Source organism: Diaphorina citri, unplaced genomic scaffold, assembly GCF_000475195.1.
Source record: "Diaphorina citri unplaced genomic scaffold, Diaci psyllid genome assembly version 1.1 scaffold21, whole genome shotgun sequence".
Classification (NCBI taxonomy): domain Eukaryota; kingdom Metazoa; phylum Arthropoda; class Insecta; order Hemiptera; family Psyllidae; genus Diaphorina; species Diaphorina citri.
In genome coordinates this window covers 70,325-77,726 of record NW_007377459.1, presented here as the reverse complement: position 1 = coordinate 77,726, position 7,402 = coordinate 70,325, and positions in this window count along the sequence as shown.

Below are 7,402 nucleotides of genomic sequence, written 5' to 3'. Positions count from 1 at the left end.
TTAACTCTTTTTCAGTTACTTCTCGAATGTATTGAATGCTATACGTAGACACAAAGTGGTTTGACAATTCCCAAACTATTTGCAATATAATTTTTAAGTTTGTTTTTAATATTTTAATTATTTTTAGCATTATTCTCATGTTATCTTATATGTTTTTTGTGTTTGTATATTTTTTATCTCTATCATTTTTATTTTAATGATTCTGAATCTGTTTTTCCATTTCTTTTTTAAAGAAAGAACAGAGTAGAATACTTTAGCTTTCACTGCAGTTTCCCTACTTCATTTTTCTTGTTAAAGTAATAATTTTCACAAACGTTATTGGTGTTGGTATTACTAAGAGCAACGAGGTGATATTTTTATTTATTTCCATAATGTTTTTATATCACAGGAAGACAGCTTTGGTGGTTTTTATTTTAAACTATTATATCAAGTACACAATGTTTTTAAGTGGGAGTTGTGAATATTCTATAACATATTCAAAGTTTTTACCCCAAAAACATTTTTGCTTGATTTACCTTTTACATCGTAAATACAACTGGCCTGTTATGTACAGTTGAGAAATTTATGAGATAGTATAGGAGTTGTCAACTTCCAAAGCTGTTTTCCTGAGTGTTCTTTCATCCAGTAATATATTGGTGGGGCTTGTTAGATGCTGTGTTAAACTGCATGACTGTTACAAAGCGTATCTAATATTTTTTTCAGTGGTTACTATTTTGTTTCTTTTCCTTACAACCTATTGTTATATTTCCATTGGGGACTCGGTTAGTTTATAAGATCTAAATGACAATACTGGTAAGTACATTATGTCGCTCGGAAATTTGTTTTCAATACCCGTGGTAAGGACCTCAATTAAAAAAACGATAGAAATTTGTTCTTCTTAGTAAAAAGAATTAAGAATTGGGGTTTTTGATCTTAAATGTCCCAGGGATTATCCATGGACCCATCGGTTATCTTGAATAAAAGAAACCTTAAACTTTAACAACTTCTGAACTGTCCCTCAAAAATTTATAATTATAAAAAGATGTCCTAATCGGCCAAGTGTAAATTTCAATCCGTTTAACACCAATGTCAAAATAACACTAGTAAGAACAGAAAGAGAGCTCACAAGAGTAATATTGAAACTTAAAGCACTGAAGTAAATAATAAAGCCCACGGGAGAAAACTTATTAACCATCACCAAAGAAATCTTAATGAAAGCTAAAGTAGTGCTACTAATGAGTAATTATAAATAACTTGTGTGTATGTCTCTTCCATGGATTTTACCTTCAATAATAATAATCTTAGATTTAAACAAATCTAACCGGAGTTTTTTCCTTTTCTATGTGTTGTGCTTTTGTGGTATATCGGTTTCTCAAGGCTGTCAATGACTCACTCTAAAATCTCAGGTAAAATAAGTATTTGTCCTTTTATCTTAATAGCACTTTTGACCTGTTCATATTTCTATCTTGCTTGAAAGTTTTTTCGGACTTATCTTACCTATGTGATACAAACAATTTGAAGGGATGATCCCAATTTCAACAATAGGAGTTCGATCAATATTAATCTACCTAATAAATAATGAAATACCTATTCGCAGACATAATGATGTGCTATATGATGATTTTGGGCAAATACTTATTTAGACCTCCATTGGGTGTGGCTCGTTCAATTTAAAACATTTGTGTCGGGAAAGAGGTGAAATACAAAGCGATGGGACGCAAAAGTTGGGAGACAAGACGGCTATTGGACCAGAGCTTCATTTCCAGAATACCCCTCTCACTTCCTTTGGGGTGAATTGAGTATCCTGTCATATCTTCTTTTAAAATTGGGGCTGATGGCAATGCATTGGCAATATTCTCCCTTCTAGCAACCTCTGTAACCGGAACGCCTAGCACGCAGAAAATCCAAGTTCAATCTTCATTTGGTGTCGAAAATATTGAGCGTAAACTTTAGGCTATGTGCTTAGAGCTTTGGTGTGCACTCAACCTCGTGAGGTCAAGGGAGTAGCGACCTGTGACAGCATTTCACGTGAAATAAGCAGTTTACATGATTGACAGTCAGAGTTCTTTCACGGTACAAATCGTTCCCGCAACTGTGTGGCTTGTCACTTGTGAAATCTTATCTTTCGGGATAATCATAAGTTATAACTTTTAACATTTTCCTAAAGTTGTGTATAAAAAGTCACGGCCTAACACTTCCCTGTCATCCTCCCAGACATCACCATTTCCAAATCGCATAACTAACGCATCATTGGGTTGACTTTTTATGTATGTCTTCTTATTATTGCACCTTATCTTTCCTTACTCCTAGGGTCGACACACGTTTGGTCAGCTTTGTCCATAACTATCAATCTTGTGCGAATTTTTCAATTCTCCTGTCCTTTTTTTCTGAGTTTTATAACGGGAAACGCCAAATGAAATATACCCACGTATACGATGAGAAATGCTGTCCAAGGATCTTTTCTTCTTTCCCATTAAATTAAATTCAAAGGTTGTGGTGTTACTTTTAGATATTTTTCCTGTGGCAAATTGCACTGAAAAATTAAAAATAAAACCAAAACATAGGACTATGACATGGTATATATTTAATTATATTATTATTATTTTTGCATCTTGCCTTTTATTTGACTTAACTTGTAAATTGTTTCCTCCCATGCTGTTTTCTGTACCACTACTATTGTTTTGTTTGGTGAGCGGGTCTCATTTTATTTACCGAGGTAGGTGGTTTAATCTTCTTTATTTTTTATATTTATAACTTTTTATTTAGAAAGTACAAAAATATCTTTCTGCTAAGGCAAATTAGATATTTTTCTGGTTTCCTTTACTGCAATATACTGAAGTACTTTGGCAATAGTAGGTATACTTTTCTTTTGGTAATCAAGGCTTTTTTACAAGCTCAAGCTTTTCTTTTTACATTATTTGTATAGTATCTTTCCAATTGGGAAATGTTTGTTGGTGACGTTTGTTAATTGGATTAAATTTTGTAAACAATTTTATATTAAATCATCTGAATGGTTAACTGAAAATTGGGCTTGAAAGTTGTTTGCAAAATTTACTTTACAAATGAAGAAAAAGGTCTTTTACAAAATAATAAAGGTTTGGAAACTGTGTATATGTATTAATGAATGGGTTCATTTGAATGTAAATTTCAATTTGTGGCTATTACATACAGCTTTTGGATAGTATCTGGCAATAACAAAAATATATTTACTAACCAACATTTCACCATATTTGTTTGTTGTAAACAAGCCTATTTGTTAACCGCTTCATGTAAGTCTTCTGTGTTGACCAAACAGTCGTTGTAGAATCTAGATTAATTTTTTAAATTGAGCAGTAAAGACTCAATGACTACTAATAATGTACTTAGTAGTAATACTCCTAGTCAGTATAATTTTGGGGCCAGTTTTTTTTAGAGCATTTTTAATTAAATTTTTACTACTCCCGATTATTTAAGTTAGATTTGAATTTGATATTTCGCTGTAACCAGATCTTTGGTGCTAAAAAGTAACCCACCTGAATATTATAAATAAAAGAGACTTTCATATTTTTCTTTGTGAATTTATAGGGCTACTCAAGTACTCATACTCGTACATAGTAGGTATTTTTTATCTAACCAGATTTGGTTGGATATAGGTACACAGTTCGATTTGAAGTGCCAAAATTTGTATGAATGCCTAAAAACTTCGGAGTTATGCAACATGCCGGGGTTATTTTACGCCCCTTGGTTCCAGTCTGAAATTGAAATCTGCAAAAGTTGAGTTCAGTTTAAACAACAAAACTAAACTCAAATTTTGAGTCGTGTGGTCACTTCACACCCAAATTCTAGGAGGATGCCTAGTCCTAAAATTCACCTTTATCCTGCTCGAATTTGACTGAAACGTTAGTTCTTTATTTTGGCAGTCTAAACAAGGTCTCTTAACGTACTGCAGAGACTGCATAAATATAAGACAGGAAGATCAGCACAGCCTCTAACACGTACTTTACTTTCTGTTTTCAGCAGTCATGGGAGGAATGTATTCTGCTGCGGCTTAAACCAAGTTTATCAATAGAATTAAGAAGTGAGAAGCGTTAATATAATTATTTTACTTAATACTTATTTATGTTGGAAACTTCACGTTCTGTAAATCTTTGCACTTTTTATTGGATTTTAAAGTTTATATGAATGCTCAATTTTCATTTTATTCTGTTCTTTAGACCCTTTTGTATTGTTATCTCATAAATATATTGAGAATTCGAGAAATAGTTAATTGTTAGTAAGATGTTGTCATTACCAAATTGAATATGTTTGTATTTTCATTGTTTTTGTTATTTTAAATTTACGTATATATTTGATGATTCTCATTCATATATGACATGGTTAGAAATATTTTCTGACAAATAACCTAAATTTTAATAGAATACGTAATATTCCTCACGTTTTACACTCTGTTAATTGATTTTTAGGAATCTATCTACAAAGCCTTTCAAGATTTTTTTGAAGAATTTGCTCCTGATCTCGTTTTTCATTTAATGAAGATCCTTTTATTCCAAATAAAATTAGATGTATTTTTTAATCATTACCTACCATAATATTATTGTTACTATTATTTTAACTTTCCTGCAAAGAGTTTTATTATTAGATGTTTTATTTGTTTCGACATTTTTTTTACATTTTATGCTTAAATATTTATTCATTTACATTAGATATCTCGATATTTTCCCGTACAGAGTTGATTTTTTTTTTTTTTTTTTTTTTTTTTTTTTTTTCTGATATAATCTGAAAGCTCGTTAATCTTGCGAGTTTCGTGAACAGATTTTGTTATAAGTTTAAAAATATTTTCTTCAGTATCTAATTATTTAGCTATATTGTAATTTTGTTATTATTTTATATACTAGGCAATTAAATTGTTTAATTATATTACCTATATGGTTATTAAGTGCTCATCTGATTAGTACATTTATAGCCGGCTCTAGAATCTGGTGTTAAAGTGTTTGTTAACCTTTGAGAATGCTCTGAGACTGTTTGGACATAGTCTCTGAGAATCTTGAGACGTTAGCAACCATTTTTACGAGATTGTAGAGCAGGTTCTTAGATTAGAAATAGCAAACGATCGTCATAGACTGGTCAAAAATTGTTGCAAGTTATGTGTGATTGACCCAACATTGAGAAACCCAATTATGGTTACTACTGTAGCGGCGCTGGCCAGATAATATTTTTGTGTCAGTCTGGTTCAAAATAAATTTGAGAGCAACAGCTCTCCGCTTTGCTGAGTTACAATAGCAAACGATCGCCATAGACTGGTCAAAAAATTGTTACAAGTTATGTGTGATTGACCCAACATTGAGAAACCCAATTATGGTTACTACTGTAGCGGCGCTGGCCAGACAATATTTTTGTGTCAGTCTGGTTCAAAATAAATTTGAGAGCAACAGCTCTCCGCTTTGCTGAGTTACCCTCTGAAAATAGTGTTATCACTTTAGGCCATATAAGTCTAAGATGACCAGTCAGGGAAACTCCACACTACTATGTACCACATGAATTTTTACTCTTGTACCTATAGATTAGGTATTTTCGTTTATATAAAACATCTTTTGCTGCAAATTAGGCGTATGCATTGATATGCAATGAATTGACATTTTTTTATTTGTAAGATTTACTACTACTGATAGATACAAATACCTACTGATCTATTGTAAGTAGGTACCTATGTTATTGATTTTTGATCACTTTAGGCCATATAAGTCTAAGATGACCAGTCAGGGAAACTTCACACTACTTGTACCACATGAATTTTTACTCTTGTACCTATAGATTAGGTATTTTCATTTATATAAAACATCTTTTGCTGCAAATTAGGCGTATGCATTGATATGCAATGAATTGACATTTTTTTTATTTGTAAGATTTACTACTACTGATAGATACAAATACCTACTGATCTATTGTAAGTAGGTACCTATGTTATTGATTTTTGATAAGATTTAAATTTGTTCTAGATCAATTCTTAGTTTACCATTGAAGAATGTGTCAAGTTCTGCAGAAATGGCGCTTGATTTTCATTTAGTAAATTTTAGATAATCAAAAAACGTTTCAGACGTGTTTGTTTCTTGATTTTCTGCAAATAAAATCTTTTTTTGTAACTTCAAACTGTTCTGTGTTTGTTATTTATCTGGTTAGATTACTCAGGAATACATTCTATACCGATCGATTCCATAAAGTTGAACAGTGGGTGTGTATTATTTTATGAGATGACAGAAGGATTGGTTGGATTGTCATGCTACGTTAGGGCGCGGTTCCACTGGATAAGAAAAGATGCGATTTCTGATCTAACTACTTACTACTTCGCGCAATCAAAGTAAACAAAGCTATAGGTAGTTTGCGCTAACCAATTGTTGCGCGACAGACTAAAACATGGTCCGGAGCAGAGGGTGGGGTAAAGGTCATGCTACGACACAGGCTACGTTAGGGCGCGGTTCCACTGGATAAGAAAAGATGCGATTTCTAGTCCAACTACTTACTACTTCGCGCAATCAAAGTAAACAAAGCTATAGGTAGTTTGCGCAAACCAAGCTTTGCGCGACAGACTAAAACATGGTCCGGAGCGGAGGGCGGGGTAAATGTTGCCATTTGTGCACACTTGTTCTGAAAAACATTATTACTATTATTTATTTTTTTATCAGCAAAATCTTATTCCAAGTAACAATGAGCCGACTATGATTTTATCGAAAATTCGGAAGCAAGTAGTTAGATTGCTTCCGAATTTTTCGTACATACTATGGACACATATCTATACCTACCTACGTACATATCTAGGACCTAGGTAAGTACTACATCCCGTCGATTGAACGGCAACCCAAATGTAGCTACTATTTCATTCAATGTTCAATGTATTTTATTTGGTAACGCGCTAGCTTGCCATGCAGAAGGTCCCGGGTTCGAATCCCACCATCGACAAAAATTTGTACTCGTTTTTCGATTGCAAATATTTCAACGGGTTACTTTCTGGTGTTCTCGTGTTGACCCAGCACCTAAATGGGAAGTATTGTGCCCCTTCTCGCCCATCTGACGTTGTCGTGTTTGTCGTGAAAAGTTACATAGGAAAGACTCCTTGGTCATCTTAAATACTCTAATGGAAACTCTTGTTGAAAAAAAAAAAAAAAATTACGAAGCCCCTAATTTCTGTTGTTTGACTAAATTCGTACATTAGTTTCTTGAAATAACCGAAATTGTTTCGTTCATAAAATGCCCGGATAACTTGATGAATCTAAAAAGGAGATTCATCACGTACCTACGAGTACCTTTGAGGAAAATATAAAATAGCGGCGGAAACCAAAACTTGAGCAGAGATGAGCAAGGAAAGTCGATGGTTTAAAATCGATTTCGTTAGTGTTTCTTTCTTGGGGTCCTATGTTCCTGTTGGGATCACGGGACATTTTGTTATTCA